Below are 24844 nucleotides of genomic sequence, written 5' to 3'. Positions count from 1 at the left end.
TCACGTGCCATCCTTTCTTTGCTTTCAATGGCTTGTTTATGTTATCTTTTCTAGTTTGTGCATTACAACGTGGGTTCGATCCCGGACGAAGCCGCCGCTTTTTTTTTTTTAATGGAGGCGGAAAACGAAAAACGCTCGGGGGTCGAGATTTTGGCGCACGTTAAAGATACCCAGGTAATCTGATACTCCGAACCGCATAGCCCCGGTGCAACTTCACTGCTCTAAACCAGGTAAATTTGAATTTTACACTGACCCTATGGATACTTTGAACCTTCACTTAGTTTTTAAAGGCGAGGTCTACATTAAGTACTTATCTCCTGTGCTAACAATAAAATATACTTCCTTCGGAAGCGTACCAAAAAAAAAAAAACAAATCAAGGTACAAGCAGTAAGCCGAGTTTTGAAGGCCTCGTTTGAACGGAATACTCGGCCTCTGGGAACAGGACATGCCCAGGTAAAGAGTTGGTGACTCAATGGGAACGTTTATCAGTTTAGTAATTCGTTGACTCCAATTCTGTGTAATAGATCGTTCAACCAGTCACCTATTCCAACACAAAATTTATAAAATTCCCCCCTCACAAGAACTCAAATACAAAAGGTTGTCACCAGTCTCCTCAAGAAGTAAAAAAGAAAAAGAAAACCAATTTCCGACGCCAGCGCAAGTTTACGCTTCTGGATAGCAAGCCATCTTGTGGAACTTGCCACCTTAGGCCAGTAAAAAAATAATAAAAGAAGTGACCAGTAGCTTAAAAACATCAAAAGATATTTTGCAAGCACAGCAAAGATGAAAAAAGAAAACAGAGTCACGTGGGTTGCGAGAACTTACATGCGATACGTTATCAACAATAATAAACAGCTCTCCGGCGTTTTTAAATGCCAATAGGGAAAAGGAAAAAAAAGCGAGTCACGAAGAGTTATGGTTATGGTTGAGAGGTATGGCGAAGCTTTCTACATGATAAAAGCGAGCATCGCTTTCTTCGCTTTCTGGCCATTGCGACATCTAGGAAGTAGAAGTTTGAGAAGCCTTGGGCGAAATACGATGTCCCAAGGACGGCGGTATGCAGTCGTGCCGGAATAAATTTTCCATCCCTGCCGAGCTGCATCTGTGAAAGTTTGCCCCGAGGCATTGTTCCTTACACCTCGATTTGTAAGCCGGCCTCCCGCTGGAAAATGGGTGCGCATGGTCGACTATCTGTCTCCGCGATTGTTCGCCGACTACCGTCCGTTCCAACAATGGACTGGAAAGCGGGCAGCCAAGAGAAGTGAGCTAGAAGGGAGCGATGACAAACTGTGAGGCGACGCCTGCAAGTAGTAAAATCCGCTGCTGCCTTGAAGTGATTCTGAAGTTAAATTGTCGAAGTTGTGGCCGCATTTTATAACAGCAGAGCTGTTTAGTCCTAGCATTATTTGTCCATCGCACCAAAAAACCTCGAAGCCTCAAGAATAAAATGTGGTTATGGGGGTCCCTTGAATTGAACCCGGGACGTTAAACGCCGTGAAAGCGGCGACCTAACCACTGGGCCACCTCGAACGGCCATTCCACGAGTTCAACAGCACAACTCTCTTTATCCAAGGATGACGTCAACGGAATAGCCACAACTCTCGGATTGCGTATGCAATTGTAGCACTGGCGGAACCCGGACCTGCAGCACGCCCCCGTTTACCCTGTCGACCCGCAATGTACGTTACGTACGCCTCACGGTTTATCCAGGCTAACAAAGTCTGCTATACATCGCCTGCACCAAAAAGTAGCCTGTACCAAAAGCTTTCTTAACAAAATCGGTATGGTGGCATCACGTCTGTGTCCCCTTTGCGGTGTACGAGAGGGCATTGAGCACCTGTTCTGTGTTTGTCCACATTTCAACTCGGCGCGAGACTTCTCAGCATGGAGGACTTTTTAGGCCACTGGAACAGCAGAGACAGTGCGGTGCGGGATCTCAAAGATCTTGTGGGTTTTCTTAGACACTCTGGACTCGACTCCAGCCTATGACTGCCTCTGTCGTTTTTTTATGTGTGTGCGTGTGTCCTTTTGGTGAATTTTCTTTAGTTTTTTTTTTCTTTTTTTATTATTTGTATTATTAATGTTAGCATTGAACCCTCATCAACCGTTCACCAACCATCTGAAGTAACAAGCCCAGCATTATGCAAGGCTGACCTCTTCGTTCTCATTAAAGAATTTTCTCTCTCCATATTTCTAGGGGTACGGGTTTAACAGCGGCGGAGGACACTAACACGGGCAGCCAATTCGAAAGAAAAAAAAGTTGTTTTGGCACGCAGTGCGCAATCCGCACAAAGAACAAATACCATATAGAAATTTTCGCATGTATGAAAGCCAAATATGTTAATTTGGGAGGGGTAAAAAATAATCCTAACAACGAATTTAGGCACCTATAGCACAGCCGGGTCTCCGACGAAGGGCAGTTCTGCTGCTTCTTCATCCTTGTACCCCCCGGTGCAAGAATGAATTCACCTCACTTAATTGTGAATTTCTCGACTTAGATGAAGTGTATTTTTAAAGCCACGATTGAGTGAAAACTCCAGTCGGACAGCAAACGACTGCTTCGCGGACAGCGGACATGGTATCACTTTGGTTTGCCTCCTGGTATGACCACATTTCCTTTGTCAGAATTCCTGTTTATAATTGTATTTCGGTTCTTGTCGACTTGTCGTGGATTTAAGAGCAGTTTATACAATTAAAACCGCCTCGCAATTGAATCGACCTGATTTAGGGGAAATCCCCAAGCAGGAGTGAGTTTCTGCGAAGGAAAGTTTGACATCGACCTTAATGCAGCCATACGGCTACAAAGGAAAGCTATACAGCTTCCTCAGCAACTCCTCAGTTGAAGAAAAATTCCTGGACCAGGACGAATTTTTCTTCAATTGCGGAGTTTCTGAGGAAGCTGTATAGCTTTCCTTTGTAGCCATGTGGCTGCAGTCAGCTGGATGTCAAACTTTACTTCGCCGCTCGCAATTTGTTAAATTACGCGCTGTGGAGTTACGAGTGTGCCGGCGGAGCAAACGTTACCAAACTTGTAATGAAAACTGCAAATTTGAAAGCCCCATTCTGGTAAACCGAATCAAGACCCTAAATGGACGATGCACTTACACTGTGTCAGAGTTTCCCTACGTTAGTGTTTCCTTACGTTAGTGTTTCCCTAACGTCGCAGCGAAAGTCCCTGCACACACTGAATTGGGCTTTGGGCATACACACGTATGATCATTCCGCCTGATTACAGTGAGGGTTGCCATTCCAGTGAAATTATTGTTACACAATACACGAGAGAGTTTCGTTCACTACCTCAATTCACTGTAGATTCCTTCCTGCCACCCTCCCTCCCCTTCCACTGGGTTTTTGCGCGCAAGGAAATGACTGCTTATGAAGAATTTTTAATCCAGTCAGCCGAAGCTAGAAAGCCAACGAAACGATCATGTCAAAGCGCCAGATATTTTTCTGTGGCCGCCCCAGCGTTTATGGAATCAATGTCTACAGCGGATCGCCTCGACCCTACCCAGTAGAACAAATGTCAGATTCACTGAAGAGGCTCATTATTAACAGGATCGAATCATATCATTATCATATCATTCGTTTGTACCGCATACGTCTGAAACGTTGCAGCTTTTCCTAGATTATTCTTGATAGGTTTGCAAGGCACAGTTTCGCATGAATAATAAAGTCTTTGCTTCTGCAGATTATATTGGGTATACATTAGCGCACAAGTCAACCGAGACCCATTAAACGAACCGGTCCCGCAGGACTACGGATGTAAGATAAGCCATAACCATCCGCAAAGTGCAGCCGAAACTAGAGACAAAAAGGTCATCAGTCACGGCCTATCAGTGACAGCAAAGCAACGTTCTGCGCCGAACAAAAAAAAAGGCAATCAAATAGCCTGTTTTGCGTACGGAGGATCTTGTGTGGATAAAATAAAGAAAATACAAAACGTGTTCGGGTTTCTATCATTGCTGTCTCTTTATACCGTTTTGTTCATATTTAGGTCCACAGCATTGACGCAACCTAACATAGTGTCTCACTCGAATTGTTTTGCTAGCTGCAGCCAGATGTTTTTTTTTTAATCCTGCAATGACTGCAATCTCGATGGCGAACGCTGGAAATCAGTATTCGTCCAGTACAGAAGGCGCCTGCAAACACGAATTTAGCTCAGGCATTCCGGGAGGCCGCGTGCGCTGATCAAATTAGCGTGATGTTTTGTGCACGCGCCTGTACACACGTGCGTGCGCCATTTTCGTGTACCCACTTCATCTTCATCAACCTAACTTAGTGTAGCAAACTTCGGAAGAGCGCACCACAGGAGCAAATAGTGTGCGTGACAAGAAATCGTTCTACGTAAAAATGTGGCCGGCTTATCTTCACAGCGAGGATAAAAGCAATTTTTTCGGTGAAGGAAGCTCTCACGCAACCCGTATGAGAGAATATTTTACTTTTAATGGATAGGATTGGATAACTACAATGTTGTCATGAGCTCAGGCAGCAAGGACACGGAAGTGTGAATTCAAAGGCAGAGATTACGTGTTTTGTGCCTATGTACGTCAAGTTAACGTGCGGTTCTGCTGCAATGTTCAGGCGAGGCAAAAGGTTTCTCTAAATACGCACAAATCACACCTTCCTTCGACCGAAGTTTAGCCTTGGAGCATCCGGGTTCCGGTTCTTGCACCTGCGTGTGGGCATCGTTTGTCTATGCTTGTGCATTTGCGCTAGTGTATAAGAGAGTACAGTAAACTTTCGTTTGTTGTGGAATTGGTTTATTCGCTCTCTAGCTCAATTCAAAGTTTTTATGAACTCAACTGCAGTGCCGGGAGAGCTAAACATTCGGGCACCTTCGCAATTCAGATGCGAAGACCAAGGAAACAACAGAGCTGGTGATATTCACTAGCTTTAACTTGGTTTTTCTTAGGTATGCCAACCTTATCAATAGATCGAACGCTGATGCCACCGAGCACACACCGTCTTTATCAAGTATGGGGTAACCTGCTCGCCAGAGCTTACGTCATCACTAGGCGCAGTCCATCCCCAACGCGTGCCTCCCCACCCGAACATCTGCGCCGTGACACGCACTCCCCACACCTGCTCGTCGGCTCCTTGCCTCCTCGCCATTTTTAGCCTAGCATTTCACCCTCTCACTTTGCTGCGTCGAGTTTTGAGCTACGCCAGGCACGGATGGAACAGAAGCTGAACCAGCTTCGCTGTATAATCCTCGCTTTTATTGCAGTACCACTTACAACGAAGTCAGTTTGCCGTCCCGCGAACTTTATTATAACGTTTGTTTACCGTAATTTGTTTCAGAATCTTTCCTCCCCGTGCCATTCATGGTTTAGGACCAAAGAAATCTTGTATGCATGTGCAGTTTAGCACTAGGAGCCTCCTAAGGAGACATTTATTGTATACACCACGAGCACACCGTACAGTGACACCGTGGTCACGCAACGATGATGCGGATTCTGACACTTCCTTGAGGCCGTGCTCGCTTTGGCGCCATCCCTTGCTGTATTTGGCTGAGTGCTAGCGGCCTTCCTACCACGGAAGGCCGGTGGAAGGCTGGCAACGTAGGTTGAGCACGCCCAGTTTCATTGCAGAGGCGGCCAATGCCCGTGACATACACGTAAAGCAACTACCCGCCGACTCTCGGAAAGTTCGCGACAGAGATAATACGCTTTCATGAATGCGCATGAGGGAAGTATACGTTTGAAGTCCACATTAATGGTTTTTAAGATCAAGCGGACGAACGGAGATACTGAGCGGAGAGACCGTGAAAGAATTAAACCGAGTTCCACCCAGTGTGAAGTCTGCTGTAACCGCGGAGCTGTGGTTATGTTGTGTCGGCTCGAACGTGAATGGGTGCCCTCCAGGGAGCGGCAGTGCCGTCGCCTGGGAAATTATGCGGTTCGCGCAAAAAGATCGGCAGCTAAACGTCATGGGCGCGAGGCTCCCACTCTTCTCCCTCCCAAAGGAAACGGACCCGCCGTGCGAGAATGTACCGCCCTCTATCGGTGGGTATGGGAACCACGTCGCCCGCCTATAGAGCCCGCCAGGGGGTCTGGAAACCTGCTCCCAGTACCGCGTGACGCACGACCTACAGCAGAAGAACGAAAAGGCTGGACTTGCAGCAGCTCCGCTCTTAAAACAGGAATAATAATGTACCTGGTTGAAACCACGCTACGTACTTTTATTGCTTGAAGTATATTTTTATCTATGTTGCTCGACATGTCTGCATGTTACGCGTCACCCACAAAATTCTCCGTCGCAACTGAGGTGGACACTTTGCATCATGTTGCTCGATGCTCATGTGCTCGATGACAGCGGTCAGCCGGCGCTCATTGCAAAATAAATCACGTCAATTACATTTTTTTTTTCTTCTGCTATTCTTTTCCGCCCCTAAATAACAATACAGTGACCTCCTACAGCAGCGAAATTTTCGAAGCAATGTAAACCCCATACTGCAGTCCTCGGGGTATAAAACTGCCTTCTTTATAACCATACCTCGTTACAAGAGAAGATGATTTTCTCTCAATATACTGCCATGGAGAGTATGAAATAAAAAACAAAGCGAGGAATTTGAATAAAGCGATTTCATTACAACCAGTGTTTACTGCATAATACGCGCCTACTTTAACATATCTTGATTGCGAGCTCAGCGGATGACTGCGTTATGTCTCCACGGAATTGGTAGTGCAGACGCTAAATTATGTTCGCAAACAATATAATGCGGTGTTTTGTTTCCTTCACTGGCGGAGCTGCCCCCGCAACCTTTCCAGCCAGTAGGTTGGTCGATGTCAATGTCGATACTTGGTGGCCGTGCGCCGAATGGCGGCAGGCAGAACGATGGGACGACGGGTGCCGTAAACCAAGCCGAAGAAAACAGCGTTCGGCGCCGAAAATACTGCTTTCGGACGGTCGATAAAGATGGCTTTTTAGATCAAGGACACGTCCCCAGTTGCTTTCGTGCGTAGGGGGCTTGTAATAGCTCCGTATTTAAGTTTTGTAAGTTCTAGACCGTAGAACGGTCATGGAAATTCAACTAATGAACAACCGACATTCACTGCCCGACAAAACTTCCTTTCTTTCTAGCTATAGTTAGAAAACTTTTTATTTATTATTTATTTCTCGTGCGTGGCCATGTTTAGGTCAGTTAGACGAGGACGTATGTCTACGTTTTTGTTTATATTTTTTCGTTGTTTCTACTCTCAGCTTCAGGCAGAGATAGCCCAGAAAGCAATACAACAGGGAAGGTGACATATCCATGATGAGTCTTAGCGCTGACTCGTAGAATTTCTAAGATAAACAAACAAAATAGTAAAACGCGTCTTTAAGAAGCTTCTGGAGCATGCACAGGTGAATGAGACTGGTACAATAAAACGCTCAAGAACAGAAACAACAAGCTCAGTTTACATCCTGTAGCAATTATTTAACTTCTCTCCCAACGACCAGCAATAAGGAACGCAGGACCAATGGACGTCAATGCAACTGTAGCACTTTGCAGCTTACTTTGAAAAAGTTTGTCTATGAACCGCAAGAAAACTCGTCCATTAAAGCTAAAAGCTTCAGATACCGCAGACGGTAAATGTATCTCGGTTTATTCCGTCATAACGTCACGCAGGGCTGCAGGTTTTCTCGCTCAATTTAATCCAATCGCCATACAATTTAATCCAGGCGACAGCGAGTTTAATCCAAGTGCCATTTAATTTAGTCCAGACGCCATGTAATTTAATTCATGTGCCACGGAATTTAATTCGAGTGCCAACCAATTTAATCCCTTCGCAAACCAAATTAATCTAGCTACCAGAAGAATATTCAGGAGAGTTTTGTGCAAAATTAGGCGGTGCACTACAGACTTTGTTGCGCGTGTTGTGGTGAAAACGTGGTGTTTTTTGATCCATTATGTGCAATATATCGTATGCGCGAAGCTTAATGAACATTTACTAACACCCGCAGACTAGGAGAGTGGTCTCGTTTGACCCGTTGGTGCCGTGTGCCGATCGTCTGCGAGATCGTCATAACTACTGTCTGCTCACGTATTGTTACGCCAGCAGATTTTCCAACGTATGGTTAAGTGAGCAGACGACACTTCTGTCGCGAGCAGGCGATAATTCTGACCATCTCGCAGACGATATCGAAATTTGTAAATAATGCTTAACGATGCCGAAAAGTATTCATTAATTGAAAATCAGACCACCAAGGGCATTTAAGTAATGTGTTTTTATCACAGGAGCTTCTGAAGGCATTGTTGCGCGAAGAGCAGACGATACTTCTGACGCGTGTTATCGACGGCGCTCTCGCAGACGATCATCTCATAGCACGCGGCACCAGTGGTCTGTGCCCTCATATTAAATGTACATTAGGCTATTCACATAAGATAGTTCGCACACAATGGATCAAGAAACACCATGTTCTCACCACACCACGCGCAACAAAGTCCGCAAAGCCGTGCCTAATTTCGCACAAAACACTCCTGAACATTCTTCTGGTAGCGGGATTAATTTGGTTGGCGAAGGGATTAAACTGGTTGCAACTTGGATTAAATTCGCTGGCACCTGAATTTAATTATATGACGTCGGGATTAAATTAGATGGGGCTTGGAATAAATTGGCTGGCGCCTGGATTAAATTGTATAGCGGTTGGAATAAATTGAGCAGGAAAACCTGTAGTAGGCCGCACTGTCCTCGTGGTAGCTGCCTATACAATTGCAGGAAAAACACTGGACCCAACTACTAACCATAAGCCCGAAACTTTCGCTGGAAATCGGTATAGTATGCGCAACAAGTAAGTGGTGTTGCAACACTTCTCATTATATTGCAAACTCCACCCTGAACTTCACAGATTTCTTTGCAGAGAAATGAAATGAAGGAAGTGGTGCTGATTTCAACAAGCTGTCGACTTTTCCGAATATCAAAGTAGCATACGAGGTAACGAACGGCGCGTTTTCTCTAACTGAGTTATGTAATACTCAAGCAACGCTTGCGGTAAAGGGCGTACGAAACGAAAGCATCAAAGTAGAAACTCAGCTGAAATCACTCCGAGAGTCATGTTTGCTTGAATGCCACTTCGGTAAAAAAAGATAAGCCTTCAGTCAGATCGGCTCAGTCGAAATCAACTCCACCTCGACAGACATCCCTTAATATTAGCAAAGAGAAAGCTCCGTAAAGCTGAGCACACTGACAACCCGATCCCCTCATGTTGTACTTCCCTTTTTTCTACGAGCCGCCCCCTGCGCACCCCGTTCTGTTTTTCTACTATGTCCACGGGACGAGCGGGTCGCCCAATCTGATTTTTATCGGCTGGCAAGGATAGATGCTATTCTCCTTCTGTTAGCTCACGCTGGCTCGCTAGAGGCGCGAACGAGCCGCTCTCTCAGATGTACGAGCAAACACAGCCGGCCGCCGAGAGACGAGCCGCAGAACAGGACGCGATAATGCCGCGGAATGGGCTTCCATCGATACCGGTCGTGCCACGGTGCTCGAGGAAAAGCCCACCGCGCAGGACGAGAAGCGAGAACCGATGGAGAGCCGGGGCTCGATGCGAGACGTCCAAGAGCGCCGAGCGTGCCGTCCGTTCGCGTTTTGTTTTTGTTTTCGTTTTTAGTCGTTGAAAGATGGTCGGGCGTACCCTAAAAGCTGTGCTCGGGGCGAGCAGGATAGTGAGGCTAATGCACCGGCTTTAGCCTGGGTACCTGCGTCGTAAGGCTGGGAGCGAACCACACGACGCCAGCCGCCGTGAACGAAGCATCGCCCTTTTTCACGCGCTTATTTCGAATGCGACGGAACGCCAGAGAAGCGAGTCTTACGTGGACGTTAAGGCTGAAGACATCACACCAAATCCGACCCTCTAAATTGTGCTGATTTGAAGGCAATTACTTGGAAAAAACTTCTAAGGGAATGGAGCGACTCGGGCCGTTGACACCAGCGGGTGAACCTATACATGTGGAGCGAACCTTTGGAAACCACGGCAAGTTTTTTAGCGTCTGTAGTGTAGAAAAAAGCGAAATAGGTGCAAAAAATGGAAGTAAAAGCAGAAGGGGTTGTATCGCCCTGTCGGCTCGAGCGACGCGAATAACTGCGCTCGGGTGGATTTGACCGCCTGGAAGTGGTAAACTCCACCCGGTCGCCGTTAAAGTGCGCAAAAAACGGTAGTGAGAGGGGGAAGAGAAACTGTCCTGGTCTGCCAATTTTGTTTTGTTCGAACAACCTGAAGGTCTTGCGGGCTCAAGTCGTAGCAAGATAATACAAACATTGAAACGCAGCCATCCAGCATCACATCAATGAAAACAACATTATCATTACCCCTACTGTCCCTCTGTAGGAAAGTGTTTCGGCTGCGTCAATTTCATAAAACTTATTACAACAAAGCGTCAGTCAGAAATAGAATAATGTTCACATTAACTTACGTTTCCACTCGTATTGTTCATCGTCACAAAGTAGGGATTTCATCAGCGCACACCAAGTTTTTCAGTACTCATTTGTACAAAATACTTATTCATGTTGAAATCGTCTTCCTTGTGACAATGTTGGTGTAAAAGATACTGTTTTATTTAAATATGACGTCACTAATTTTATTTGTATGCAGCTTTTAGTTGAACCCCGTGTCAAGCGACGCCACCTGATTGCCATTTTCCTGTCGTTGTAATTTTAATTGTACGCAGTACATGTATGTACCCACTGCCCTCAATAATGTCATGAGGGCTTCAGGGTAATTGCATAAATACATAAAAAAAGATCTAAGCATAGCCCATCCACAGAGCGCACGATCCGGGCTGTTGACTTGTGTCCCACCGGATATGTGTGAGTGACTGTATACCTCGGGCAGTTTTGGATTGCCTAACTCCGCTCAAGGCTCTGTGGCAAAGGCATTGCGTTACATGTGCTACATTCCTACGCCTATGTATGTAAATGTGAGTAGGATGGGGTGCGAACCACCGCAACAACACTTCCTTAGCGCGAAGGTGAGCCTGAGAAGGCGTTACATGGCCATCCGTGTTTTTGGGGAGTCCTAAACTCCCCAAAATAAGGGATGGCAGTGTACCGCCTTCTCTGGTACACTTTTCCCATTTTTATTGTTTTGTGATTAATTACGCACGGTCACTCGTGAGTAGGGCGCATTGTAGCGTACATTCTCTCAACTCGCAACTTAAGATTATGCCATGATATTCAGTGCTTGTTACATCGACGAATGCTGGCCCTACAGCCGAAACATTAGCAAACATTTTTGTCTGTGAGACTGTACCGTTTATATATATATATATATATATATATATATATATATATATATATATATATATATATATATATATATATATATATATATAATCTAGAGTAAGATAAACTCACAAAGGGCGCAGAAATAGAGAAATAGTATAAGTAAAGAGTCGGATACACGGCAAGAACAATAACAAACAATGTTTACTTACGTAGCGGCAACGGGACTTGCCTTCATCAGAGTAAAGTTACATGATTTTGCTGTCGCAAACATTTTGAACACATTTGTTATATAGGTTTGCATAAAACTGTGAGAAGGAGCGGAAAATGTTTCGGAAAAGGAGAGTGGGCATACAGTCAGGCTACGCCTATGTTACAACATCAACAAACAAACAAACAAAAAAAAGGGGGGGGGGAGCGAGAGAGAGAAAAAGGGGTCGTGTTAACAATGCAGCGTTCAAGGTTGCACCATGCAGTTTCCCCCATTGTCTGAACTTGCAGCCCGCGCGGCATACGTTGACCCTTCATGGTGCAACCTTGAACGCTGCATTGTTAACACGACCCCTTTTTCTCTCTCTCGCTCCCCCCCCCCCCTTTTTTTTGTTTGTTTGTTTGTTGATGTTGTAACATAGGCGTAGCCTGACTGTATGCCCACTCTCCTTTTCCGAAACATTTTCCGCTCCTTCTCACAGTTTTATGCAAACCTATATAACAAATGTGTTCAAAATGTTTGCGACAGCAAAATCATGTAACTTTACTCTGATGAAGGCAAGTCCCGTTGCCGCTACGTAAGTAAACATTGTTTGTTATTGTTCTTGCTGTGTATCCGACTCTTTACTTATACTATATATATATATAGAAGAAGAGAAGAAAAACTTCGAACAAGGTAAAAGCACGATTGTTGCCAACGTTTCAGCAAAGAGACTTGCTTTCGTCATTTATATATATATATATATATATATATATATATATATATATATATATATATATATATATATATATATATATATATAAATTGTTAGGGATAAGGGGCTCGTTGAGGAAATACAGAAGGAAAGGCCGTCAGTCCATAACACCAACGGAGGCATAAGGAATGTCTTGGGATTTTTTTCACCACGAGTAGTAAAGTTCACAATTTTAAAATTTTTGATATCCGAAAGAAAGTAAAGAAAAAACACGCGTCCAGAGTGGGGACCGAACCCCGCCTTCCGATTACATCTCGGATGCCTTACCAATTAGCCTACCTGGGTGACTGTGTTCTCCGTCACTTTCTGGGGCATTTATATTCAGCACAAATATCTCTGGCGCTTTAGGGTGGTAGCCTGCGCCACTCTGACCACACAGGGTGAAGGGAACCTTCTTTTTAATCTCGGGCCATGGCTCGCGCGTCTACAGCCTGTCATGAGCAGTCGACCGACGGGATACCCTCTAATGCTACCTTTCTGCATCAAGGCTGCCGGAACCTCATGCCCTGGCTACGCTTTGCAGAATAATATGGTTAGGAATCAGAGACTCGTTGAGAAAATACAGAAGAAAAAACACACAAAGAGTACTCGAGGGTAAGGATGCTCGGACAGTCTGATTAAACGCTACCATTATTTAAAGCAAAAGAAAACTAAGCCATTGGGATACAATATTCGCCTTTGTGTTTCTTGTAAGTCTGCAGATGCGGTACCCTCTTTTTATATTTCAACTTCAGAGGCAGGATAAAGCGAGTGAAAATCATAAATAAAAGCAAGGTTGCCTGAAAGACGTTGGGCGTGCTTCAGCTGAAGTTACAAAGACCAAAAAGCTTCCGCAACAAAACCGGCCGCGAGAAGTCACTTCGATGTTTGTTCGTATTTGTCTGCGCGCGTACAACTTCCGACATCTCGAGGCAGTGCTAAAGTTTTTCGGAGGTAAAAAGAAAAGGGACAACAAAGTCGAACCGAAAAAGAAAAGCATCAGAGAAAATCGCAACCTTGCGAAACACTTCTGAGAAGCTGTGGTTACCGCAGACGACCAATCCCAGCAAGAGTGCACAGCGAAGGGGGCAGCGGAATAGAACTAAAACGCAAGCGGCGGGGGCGAAGGAGTAAGAACAGCGCCACGCGGTGACTCCGGCAGATTCGCTTTGCGCTGCAGGGCCGCCTCGGTGCAAAGTGCTTTTCCATCGCCTCGGTCGGACGGCACGAGTACTGCGTAAATAAAGGGAAGGGGGTGCGGCAGGGTCGCTGGTGTGTGTGTATGTGTGTGCGATCACCGCGGGGACGAAGTGCGAGGCGGAGGGGGAGCGGACGCGCTGTCAGCGGGTTTAAACCAAGTTTGAAATCTATTGGGAGCAAGGCGCCTGTCACCGGTTCTGCGGCAGCGTGGGCAGCGGATCGGCCGAGTCCCATTTTAATTAAGGCACAGGAGCCACGGGCCGTTTCGTCCTGCTCGTGTCGCCCCTTCACCGGGCTTCCAACATCCGGGGAAGTGCATGTGCACTCCTGGCGAGACGCCCTTCTGGCGCGGCTTCGCGAAACGCTAATAAGGAAATGGGAACCAGGGAGAATGAACAAAACGAACAAATGCGCGGGGGAAAACGAAATGGAGAAAGCGGGGGTCACGCTATTTCCAAACAGAAACTTTTTAACCCTTAATATCCGAGCGATGCGAAGGCTTAATTCACCACGGGCCGGGTGGCGAAGGGAGGGCGACACGAATTTTCCGGCTGAGTTCAGCACAATAGAAAACTGCTGCTATGGCGGTCGTACTGCTTTTCACTTTACATTTGTATCATAACCACCGCACCAACACTTACTTGGAGCAAAGTGCGCTAAGACACGCGAAATCCAGTTGAGATTGAGATTTTACGGCCCGAAGGTACATTTGGATTACTAGGGCTACACAGATTAATGTATACCGCCTGAAGATGCTCAACTTGAGCGGAAATCGGGACACGCAAGCGCTTTGGTTGTTCGCCCCTATTAGAAAAATAGTCATTGCGGCCGGAAGTGGAACACGCGACCTCGTGCTGAGTAGCTTATCGCGTTAGCCAGTGCACACGGTAAATACAGTGAAGTGCATCCCCTTGATGTTTGTAATGTTGCTTTGCTCTACGCAAGCTCCCGGTGTCTCTTAGCGCACATCGCTTCCAACAATGTCACACCCATTAGCCCGGTTCCAACCATGCTGCACACACACATGCACACACACGCGCACACGCATATACACACACGTGCGCACGCGCACACGCACATACACGTACACGCTCACATACACATGCACGCACACTCTTACGCACACAAGCGCGCACACGCACACGCACACACACATGTACACACACGCGCACACAAACACACTCACGCACACACACGCACACGAACACGCACACGCACAGGCACACGCACATGCACAAAACCTCTGCCAAATGGGAATCCGATTGCAAGTGGGTTTTCGGTGAGCATTTTTTATAACAGCCATATGGGGGTAACCAACCGTGTTGAGAAAAGTGTGTGTGCAGTCCAACAATGAAGATCTACCAAACGAAGGCTATTTTCATTATTAAACACTCGCTCTGATCTCTCACTCTTTTAATTTTCCCGTTGTTTCTGCTCTTTGTCTTCTCTCTCAATCTCTGTGTATGATTCTTATCATGCAGCACGTATTTTAGTTGTTTAATAGTCGTAGGATTACATCTACGCTAACAGTGCGAATTTCTTCTTGACAAATCAGAAAAACATGCCATTGGTTTCATTTCCTGCTTTATAGTTAGAACATCGTACCGCAATTCCGCTTTCAACACGCAAGCAGTGCTGTGTAGTCTAAATCATTGAACGTATGTTCATACGAACCATCATAGTACAGATAACAAACTTCGGGTACAAATCATTAGGCGCACACGCAAAATTCGTCATTTTTTTACAAATGAAAAAGAATGAGAGGTAGAGAGATAGAAAGAGAGAGAGAGAAAAGGAGAGAGAGAGAGAGAGAGGTAGAGAGAGAGAGAGAGAGAGAGAGAGAGAGAGAGAGAGAGAGAGAGAGAGAGAGAGAGAGAGAGAGAGAGAGAGAGAGAGTGGGAGAGAGAGAGATGGGTGTAATGAACGCTGCAGAGGTTATCGCAACTAACAGCAGAGCTTCTCTAGGTAGAAACCATAAATGTGGAGCAAGGAACATAACATATGCTGAAATTCAAAGATGGCAGGCTGGGCAGCAGCCTGGACATAAATAAAACAAGCTCGTTAACATTTTGGCAACATTTGAAACGAGTAGCACTTTTAACTTAACGAGCAGTCAAGTACCTCTGTGACTACGTACGACCAGAGCGTCCTGCGTGTGCTGATTTGCGTCGCAGAAGATTGACGCCATACTAAAGACCTAACTAGAAAACTTAGATCGGCTCTTCAGCCAGCTCAAGACAATCATTGGCCTCAAGTATTGAAATGTTGTATTGCACAATTGGTTAAAGCGTAACTTCGCAGTCCCTTTCTTTAGGAATAAGTGAAACATCTGCAGGTGACCTCACACGACCTACTTTCGCCTTTGCAAAAACAAAAGAAATCCTGGCGGGAGGGGCTCTCTTTACTGCAAAAAGAATGACAATGCAAAATTTCCTTCCCTTCCATGAGGGTGATAAACATGCCTAAAATAATAGCAACTTCCGTGTTCGGCCAAAGTTTACGAATTCCTCCTCTTAAATGCTTCATAAAGCAATCTGTGCAAACACTGCACTAGATGCAAACGCACTGCAAAAAGGCGGTCGTCAGGAGGGAAACTACTTTTAAATTGTGCTCCAGAGGTGCGGCCGTAACGAGTCGGAGACGGCTGTTTTCATCCACTCAAGACAAAGAAAAACTTAATCAATGTCCCAGCGGCAGACTGTTTTCTGGAAAAGCCTGTCAGCTAATATATTACCCCATTCACATGCTGGTACCTTGCTGGAAAGAATTTCCATTACAGCGGGGCGGTCATTGTCCTCTGGCATGGACGTCCCCCTTACTTTCCCTCCTTCAGATGGCGGCCCTTGCTTTTCTTTCTTTTTTTTTTTTTTTTGAAGTTGAAAGCTCTGTAGCGCCTTGGTTCAGAAGGCGGCAGTTTTAGCCTTGTTATTTTTTTGGTGTTTTTCCGGTTGACAAAACGGGGGCATATTTTGGCACTGCTAAGGCGACAGCCTGACATGGCCTGTAATACAAAAGTCCGGCGCCGACATGGTGGTACCAAAATCCGGTTTGCTGAGACGGCAAAACAGTCCCCCCCCCCCCTCGTGACTCATCCCACTGGTTACGACCCCGTTATACCTGCCTACCTGCCCACAATTTCACCTGCCCACTCACGAGGAGGAGGCGTTCATGGCCGATTCATGTGACCGTACTCGGAGCATAAAAAAAACACATGGTGCTAGAACACATGCTAGAAGGTGTGAGTGTTTTCCCGTGAATTTTCACGTCGAAGCAGTATACCTTTAACCACACAAGGAAATTTTCGTGTCCGCGTCAACAGAAAACTCCCAGGCTACTACTGGCTACATAGAACAATATTTTAGGCTACTACGGGCAACACAAACTACTGGCACCGCCAAGGATCCAGCCTGGGCCGAAATGGAGAAGCGGAGCCTGTCGTCTTGCCGACTAAGCTACGCCCACATGGGGAGATGGGGAGACAGACGGTGGTTTATATTCAGCGTCTGAGGAGGGCGAGGACGCTTTTTGGAGGGGATACGTAAAACAAGAGTGAGAGGGAGGCAGTGAGAGAGATGAAATACGGAAAGAACAGTGGAGAATCCCAAATAGCCAAGGTAACCAAAAAAGAGGCAAGGCAGATTGAAACGAATAAATGGAGGGAAAAAAAAATGGAAGCTAAAACGTCGTTAGAGATGTAGAGGTCTGAGAAATTGAACATCAGAAAGGAAAATTTCTACGATAATTCCCATGGCATTGCTTTTCTTTTTGAGGTTAGAGCAGGTTGCCTGCGAACTAAGAGTTTTGTGGGGAAGTATTCACAAAATGATGGGGTATGCGTGGTCTGCGGAAAAGAAACAGAAACTATGCGGCACATAGTGTTAGAATGCGAGGATATCCATCCAAATCTACATTAAGGCAATATTCGGCTTCCAGAAGCCCTAGGATTTAAGGTTATTACAGAGGAAGTTAACTCCAAGGCTGTCGAGGGGACGAAAAGAAGATTAGAATGCTGGTGGACGAAAAGCACAAAGGGGAATATTGCCTAAGACAGTTACCACCTGCAACAGGAAAAAAAAGTATTTTGTGCCTGCCCTAAGCAGCGCTGGTATTAAACCAAGAGAGTAAAACATGGGTATATTAGTCCTTTTTGGCAAGATGACACGTCATCACGCCGCTTCAAAGGGGAAACCAATAGCAATCATCATCATCATCATCATGACGCCATAGCCGCGCGTGCCACCCTCCTCCACGCCCTTCGAAAGACGCTGCTCTCAATTTTATTTCTGCCAACGCTGCGGTGTTCGGGACGCCGTCGCGGGGAATCCCAGGTACCGGCTGTGAGAGTCTCTGGTTTCACTCTTTGTAGAGCCACGTGCGTGAATTCAAGTGAGGTTGCATTCGTTATCGTTGCGGGTGTCGTTTACAGCTTCGCAGTCCAACCACCTTCACAGCGTGGATTGGAGCCAATTTTTGTTTGTTTGTTAGGTTTTTGTTTGCTTGATATTTTTGTGTCATTTGCGCTATCTACACGGTAGATTTCGCCGTCACGAAGTTATATTCTGTTACTTTTTAGCCTGGACATTACCACTTACACTCTCTATAAGACAACAAACCCGATGCCGCGTTCTTCTTTTTGTGCACACTGAACCAGCTTTCGTAGGAATATTTGACAGCGCACACTCTAACTACACGAGACTGTTTCCGGATGACTGGACGCTTCAAAGCCCACTGCTTGGCGAGCGAGCCAGCGCTTTCTTTGGAATCTGTTTTGCTGTGTCGTTCACCTGTTTAACGATGTCGTTACAGCCGTTCGCTTAGAGACAGAGTCCAAGTGATTGTTTACGTCCCGGCCCAAGGGCAACACGCCCACGACAGGGATGAAGATATTCCTAGCGTGTCTGCGTCTGACCTTCCCTCCTCTATTTTTTCCGACCTCTCAAACTCGACCTCCCGCTTCTGCCCCTTCCCCAGCCTCGGCCCCTCTTGCATCGACGGCGTCGTCATCCTTTCTTATGAAGCCAAGGGTTTATTGCTCTGCAAGGACAATGAGGTGGAAATTGCGCGTTTCCCCTTCCTTTCCAGGGCCTTCCGTTTCCGATCACGAGCCCATCCTCCCACGCTGGGGAATAAAGGTCCCCATGAAGGTCGGGGAAGTTTCCCTTCCTTCCCTACCTCTTTCGTGGTCCACCTTCAGCCCAGCATGGAACAGTGGCCAGAAAACAGTTTCCCGTCGCATTCCCCCTTCCCTCAGTGCCTTTGATGAAAGGGCGCTAGCAAAGTGTGTCGCTACACATGCGGCCCTCCTTTCCCCCTTCCGTTTTAGCATACGCTCGCCGCCCCTACCTTTCTTTTTCCAGTCCGAGCCTCCCTGATCGACGACGTTATTTCTGACGCCCTCTCGACCCTCGTCGAGCTTGGGTATCAATGAGACCCCGCTTTCTCCTTAGATGCGTAGGGGGGCAGTTTAAAACTGGGAGCCGTAAAACATGAGTGGCAGAGTCATTGAGCGGGGCAGTAAAACGCGGCGCTCTCACCGAAACGGTAGTTCACGCTGCTGCGCAGATGGGCCTTCGCTGCGTTCGAACTTCTATTTTTCACTCGTCCGGTCCCGCCGCGGGTTCGTTTACGGCTTGTCTAATAGCTCCCGGAATTCCTGAGCTTATAACCGGGTTCGTGCATTCCGATTGGGGATGTCGGGTAACGTGCTGTGGATCGTTCTCGCAGTGCTAATTGCCCCCTTTGTGCCCTAATTCACGTTAGGGTGAAACAGTACCCTTAAAATTGAAAAACGAAAACGGAAAGAAGCGTGAAAACAGCTCACGCAAGACGATACAAAGAAAAGCCCCATTAATTGCCCTTAGCGGTGAGGGGGTGTTGGAAACGACTTTGGAAGGGGGACTTGACCTCAACAATTTTTTTTTGCTTTATATAAAAAGAACTGTCTTTTTGTAAGTCGCTTTATCCTATCCCGGGCCTGAAAGATGTTGTTTCCCCCAAAGATAAAGCGGCAAACTTTCACATTTCCCGCTTCACAAAATCAGCTGTGAAGTCGTTTGTGAGGTGCGAAACAACACAGCAATAAGCGTGTCAGCTAAACGTACTCGGACGAATTTATCTTCAGCCCGCTGTGCTTAAATGTTTACAGCGCAGACTTGTGTTGAAAGTCAGCGCCTGTGGTGTAACATTCTTCTTCGTCCTTCGTGTGTCACGCTGTAAACGTTTGACATGAACCAGCAATCCCGACTGGTTCTTAGTACCGCTATGCTTCATAGTCTTCCACACAGGGCCATCGCGAAGGGTATCTGGGACGGTAAAAGGATGAAGTCAGGGGCGCTCCGAGATCTTTTCACGCACAAACAAGTTTTTCGCACGAGCTAGGAGCATACCAGACGTCTTGTGCTAGTATAATGAGGACTCAATTTAAATATTCAGCGAGAGTGCGCTACGATTTCAAATGTCTGCCTTTTATACCCTCAACGTTAGCCATTGTTCTTGCGTCACGAACATGCGAGTTGAAACTACACAATCGGTGCAGGTTCACTTGACGATAGAAGTTGAACTCCTGTCGTGCACGCTAATTACCGACACGGGATTCCCTTTGAAAACGATTCGGGATGTTGCGCTTACGTGGCACGTGCCCGACCCGGCGGCGTCTCGGCGGCGCAGAGGCCGACTCGCCTACCATCAGCCGCCTTTGACAGCAGCGCCCGCTTTGCTATATCTTATTCCCTGCTTTGCCGTCGCTCTTTGGCCCGGGGCCAAGTTCGCCTTAGTCAGCGCGTGCCCTTTATACCGCGCAGCCAGAGATTTCCCCGCTGAGGGCAATTTAGTAGAGTCGCCCAACTCGTGCGTCCCGAATTGGACTTTTTCATATATCTTCCTCTGGGGATAATATATTGCGCTTACTTACATCACAACTTTTTTTATGTACGCCGCACGAACATTGCGGTTTATTTCTCCTTTTTATTTTTGCCGTCGCCCTTTGCTTCTTGGGAGCCAACTTAGGCAGCCGCCCTGGCTTCCAAATTTTCTTCCAGCGTTTTCTGCCACGTTTACTCCTGTTGGCTCTTCGCTTCAAATATTTGAACAGACTAGTGTATTGAAAGTCGTTTCCTCTGTTACAGCTGATATGGCCTCCAACGAGGCCACAGAGAATTTCACGCCGCTCACCACGTGTTAATTTCTGACTTTGAAGGAATAAGCTTTTACGAAACAACTACTAATCGAATCCTTTCTAAGATTCCATTTGTAATTCTTGAATTTGGCGCATGGCTACACCTGTACGCGTTTGCGTCGTGATGTACGTTTTTTTCTCCTGTTTGCTGTTAGGCGCTCTGCGTTTCCTCGGCACCATTTGCTCAACTTTTTTTATTCAACTTTGTTTTGTTTTGTTTCCTGCATTTAACTGCCTGTCATTTTTGTCTAACTTTTGTTTTCTCTCTAACTGTTGGCTGCCAAATCTCTCACATTGACTCACTGCATTGTGATCATCCCCATCTGGCGTAGCAAGCACTGCCGCTAGCAGAGCTGACCTGCAGCCCACATTAAATAGCGCTCTCTCTCTCTCTCTCTCTCTCTCTCTCTCTCTCTCTCTCTCTCTCTCTCTCTCTCTCTCCATGAAACCTACAACCGTGACCAAATCTTGATGACAGAGCCCATATCGCAGGCAAAACATACCTTCATGGAAACACCCGTTAGCAAAGGTTCTTTATCATTACCCCCAATAACGTACATCCCAAGCTGCATCAGCTCACCGAAAGCTTGACATGCATACATTACTTGTCAAAATATACAGGCTACGCGCAGAACTTTCTAGGAGTTGGACCTTCTGTTGATCTGTTGTTGAACTTCCTGCTATACATTGTGGCCACGCCTGTTCCCCCTTGGCCAGGCCTTTTCACACCACCCTCTGAACCTCGTTACGCTCGCTATCCGTCGCCAGTAGCCACCTGCTCATTACCGTCGGTAGCTTTACGTCTCAACGCGGTTCGTATTGCGAGCGGCCTACCTTCCTCCAGCGCTGCTGTTTCCCTTTCACGGGGCGCGGTTGCCGGCTCACGCTATTTTCTGTGCGATTCTGTGTACCTCACAACGAATTTTGAACCGCGGAGCTGTTATTGCTGGCTGTAATGTGTGCGGTGTTATCAGAAATCTCCATGTCATCGTTACTTCCACCGTTTACCGAACTTGTGCGCATGCGCGTGAGGCGTCGTCCAGGCTTGCGCGTGGCGCTTCCAAGAAATACCAAGAAAATAGTTCACGTGCGTCCACACCTCCCTCGGGAGCATAAGAGAGATCGCGCTACAGACGCCAGTTCGCGAAGCCGGTTGTCGCCGGTTCTAGCGCACGCTGGCGCGTTCTACTTTGACAGAAATGTGAAAGCCCGCGGACAAGACGACCCGGGCCCGCCAATCATGCATGGGGCAGACGACGATATAGATGAATATGACGATGACTACTACTACCACGGTGAAAAGCGACGACGGAACATGTAAATAAACAGTTTCATACCTAATGAGATGTGTGGTGCTGTGTCCCTCAGTGCTTACATAGAAAATAATCCTCCAGCATCGCTATGGCTCTAGCCTTGCGCGACTTAGTGCAAGCTTCGCAATTTTTTTTTTATACGTCGCGCGAAACCCGAACATAGATATCTACGGATTTCGCCTTGGAACCCGCAAGTGCAACTACCCCAGCAAGCAGATCATCTTAAGCTGCATTCCATGCTATAGCCCTGATATCCCAAACACACCTTAACACAAACACTTATCCTCACCGTATCTGCAATGCCCTTCTCCAAATGCCCTAATTTGAAACCAAGTGTTCATCTTGGAAATCGTAAGTGCAATAGCTCAATTCTGGGTTCGATTTTACCTAAATAATTGACACTGTTGAAAATAATTTTACTGTGAGGCCCGAAATTGAAATAAGAACGACGTGGTGAAATATTCCAGAATTTTTATTCCGTATACCTAAGTTGGTGTTTCCGCCCGGGAAGAAATATTAGAGGTTTCAGCATAAAATATGAAGTAAAAGCACTAGAATAGGTCGATCTTACTAGCGGGCCTAACTAAAACTTGCGGGTAAAATTGATGAGGTGAACTTCCGAACTTTAGAAAAAGAAGGGGTTATTTGATTTTGTATTTTCTGATGAGCTTCATACGTTTTCGTTTGGCTGTGCTTGTTTACCGTAACTAAAGCTGCCTTAATAAGAGATTTATTTATTTATTTATTTATTTATTTATTTATTTATTTATTCATTTGAGGATAACAAATGAAGTGACATTCCAAGCGAATACCCGTGCCACACGTACACGAATAATGACATTAAGCGCTTAAGGCCTTAAGTTTTAATACCATTAATTTGCTGCTACACGAAAAAATCTAGTGTCATTCGCTATAATGTCATTTTTGGTTTAAGGAGTTCCGCATAATCTATTCACCTTCATGAACGCCTTAAATCTGCCTACTCTCGAACGCGATGAGCACCAAATGAAACCAACGAAACTCTCAGCACCAGAGTGTTGACGCGGAAACGTAGCTAAACTTCGAAATAAGACGATTTTTTGTACACTCTTGGTGCCGTAGTTTTGAAGAAGACGAAGTTCACTAAAACAGCGGCAAACGGTAAAACATCATGTTACTCGACTTGTTAAAATTTTCGGATTTGGCTACCGCTGGCACGCGACGGCAGCTCCTTAACCACTTTTAGAAACGGCTCACACCATTTTCACGAAAACACTATTTCTCATAATGTGTTCTTCACAAAAAACATTTTTAACCCTCGTAAGACGTTTTTCTCTACGTTAAAGACTGCTAAAATAAAAGTCAATTTTTCTTTTTGGTCATGATCACCATCATGCCTAACACATTTAATGCATTTGCGTTTTCGCGAGTAGCACGGCACGCCTAATTATTGTCATTCGGTATCTTAAGGCCTTAAACACTTATTTTCATTTTTTGTGTACGCGTGGCATGGGTGTAACTAACTCACTTGAGATAATGCGCTTTTTTAGGCCACTAAAGTATGTGATTCGTTACAACGTGAGCACGCAAGAAAAGTTTACAGAAAGTTTTATATTACCCGAAATAACTCAACCCAACTTTGGGAAGCATTATAAGACTTAAAACAGAATTGTCCCAACCTTAAACAAAAAAAACAAAAACAAAATCAGACTGCAACGGTACCTTATATACCATGTTCGCGAGTATAGCAGGCTAACTGACTCAAAATTGCGTAAAACAGAGTTACGAAAAGTGCCACCAAAACATGGCGCGCTTCCGAAACGGGGCTTCTGCTCCCTCAGTAGATAAAACGCGCGACAGATAAAGGACGCGTAGGTGATGTTCGGCGCCCGTGTGGTTCGAAAGCACGCGGTTGCTTCGCAACATCGAACACCCAGGAGACGCGAACGCGCGAGCAGCGAGAGCGGCTCGTCACCCTTGAAAAGCCGAGAGGCGTCACGGGAACAGAAGCGAACCGAAGCGCTTTTGTGTTCCACTCGCGGGATCAGGAGGACAATAGAATTCCCCCAGAGGGCCGCTGCACAAATAGGTGAACGGCAGAAAACAGGTGTCGTGTAGGTGTAAATTGGCCTTGAAGAGACGCCACGTGCTGTCGTCCGTTGTCTCTGGAGTAAAGAAAAATGAACACAAACCAGCGAAAAAACGACAGGGAACATACAAAAAATACCGTGCCGCCAAATAAAGGCTTCTGAGAAACGCCCAGAAACATCAACTAACGATCTGACGGCGGACTGCTGCTGCCTAGCAGCCCCCCCCCTTCCCCCCCCCCCCCCCCCCCCCTGTTGAGCATTGTGACGGCGTCTTGAGGTTCTTGGAACAGTGAGGACAAGAAGTTGAGCAAGCGATGAAGCCAGTCGAAAGGCAGGGTTGTATGTAATGCTTTGGATGCGGTTCGTACGTCCAGACGAAGCACGATAGTATACTGTGAAAGTGAACGCTATAACAGAGGTTGCATGAAGCTTCGTGGACGTTGAACCTATCGCGCACGCAATCGAACTTCCCAGTGCAAGTCCGTAACAATGTGGAGTACGCGCTGTAGCTGGTTTCCGACGATCATATTACTTGAGCCTAATGAATAGTTTCTGGGCAATATTAGTGCAGGTTGAAAAAAGAATACATAGTAAATGTAGCTTTAACTAAAGCATCTGTTATGGTAACACCCAGAAAAAGCCAGGGGCTTGTTCTGGGTGTTAGCCATTATGCGGAAGAACAAAATAAACAGGTTATTTCGTTTTGATTTTTTTCCCGGCCACCTCAGACTTTTATTACCCGAGGCGGCTGTGAAAACAAATCAAAACGAAATAACCTGTTTATTTTGTTCTTCCGTATAGTCACGCCTATGGACATGGCTTTGTTTTTTGCTTTCCCCCAACTTAACCGTCATTATTGTGTCTGTTTAGTTGGAAGACCTATATTTCCATACCCTGCCGGTTAGCACGTCAGATCTTATGACTCTCGTCTTGTGACTA

The 24844-nt window shown here is 46.2% G+C and overlaps 1 protein-coding gene across 1 annotated transcript in view; it reads right to left on the bottom strand.

Annotated features, from left to right (window-relative positions):
- The window catches only part of LOC144144862 (uncharacterized), a 665482-nt gene that overhangs the window by 236249 nt on the left and 404389 nt on the right, over window positions 1-24844 (bottom strand). The window lies entirely within an intron of this gene.

Source organism: Haemaphysalis longicornis, unplaced genomic scaffold (genome assembly GCF_048455015.1).
Source record: "Haemaphysalis longicornis isolate Haplotype H1 unplaced genomic scaffold, Haemaphysalis longicornis Haplotype H1 scaffold_7, whole genome shotgun sequence".
Classification (NCBI taxonomy): Eukaryota; Metazoa; Arthropoda; class Arachnida; order Ixodida; family Ixodidae; genus Haemaphysalis; species Haemaphysalis longicornis.
The sequence above is the reverse complement of the archived record's forward strand: the minus strand, read 5'-3'. Positions and strand labels throughout refer to the sequence as shown.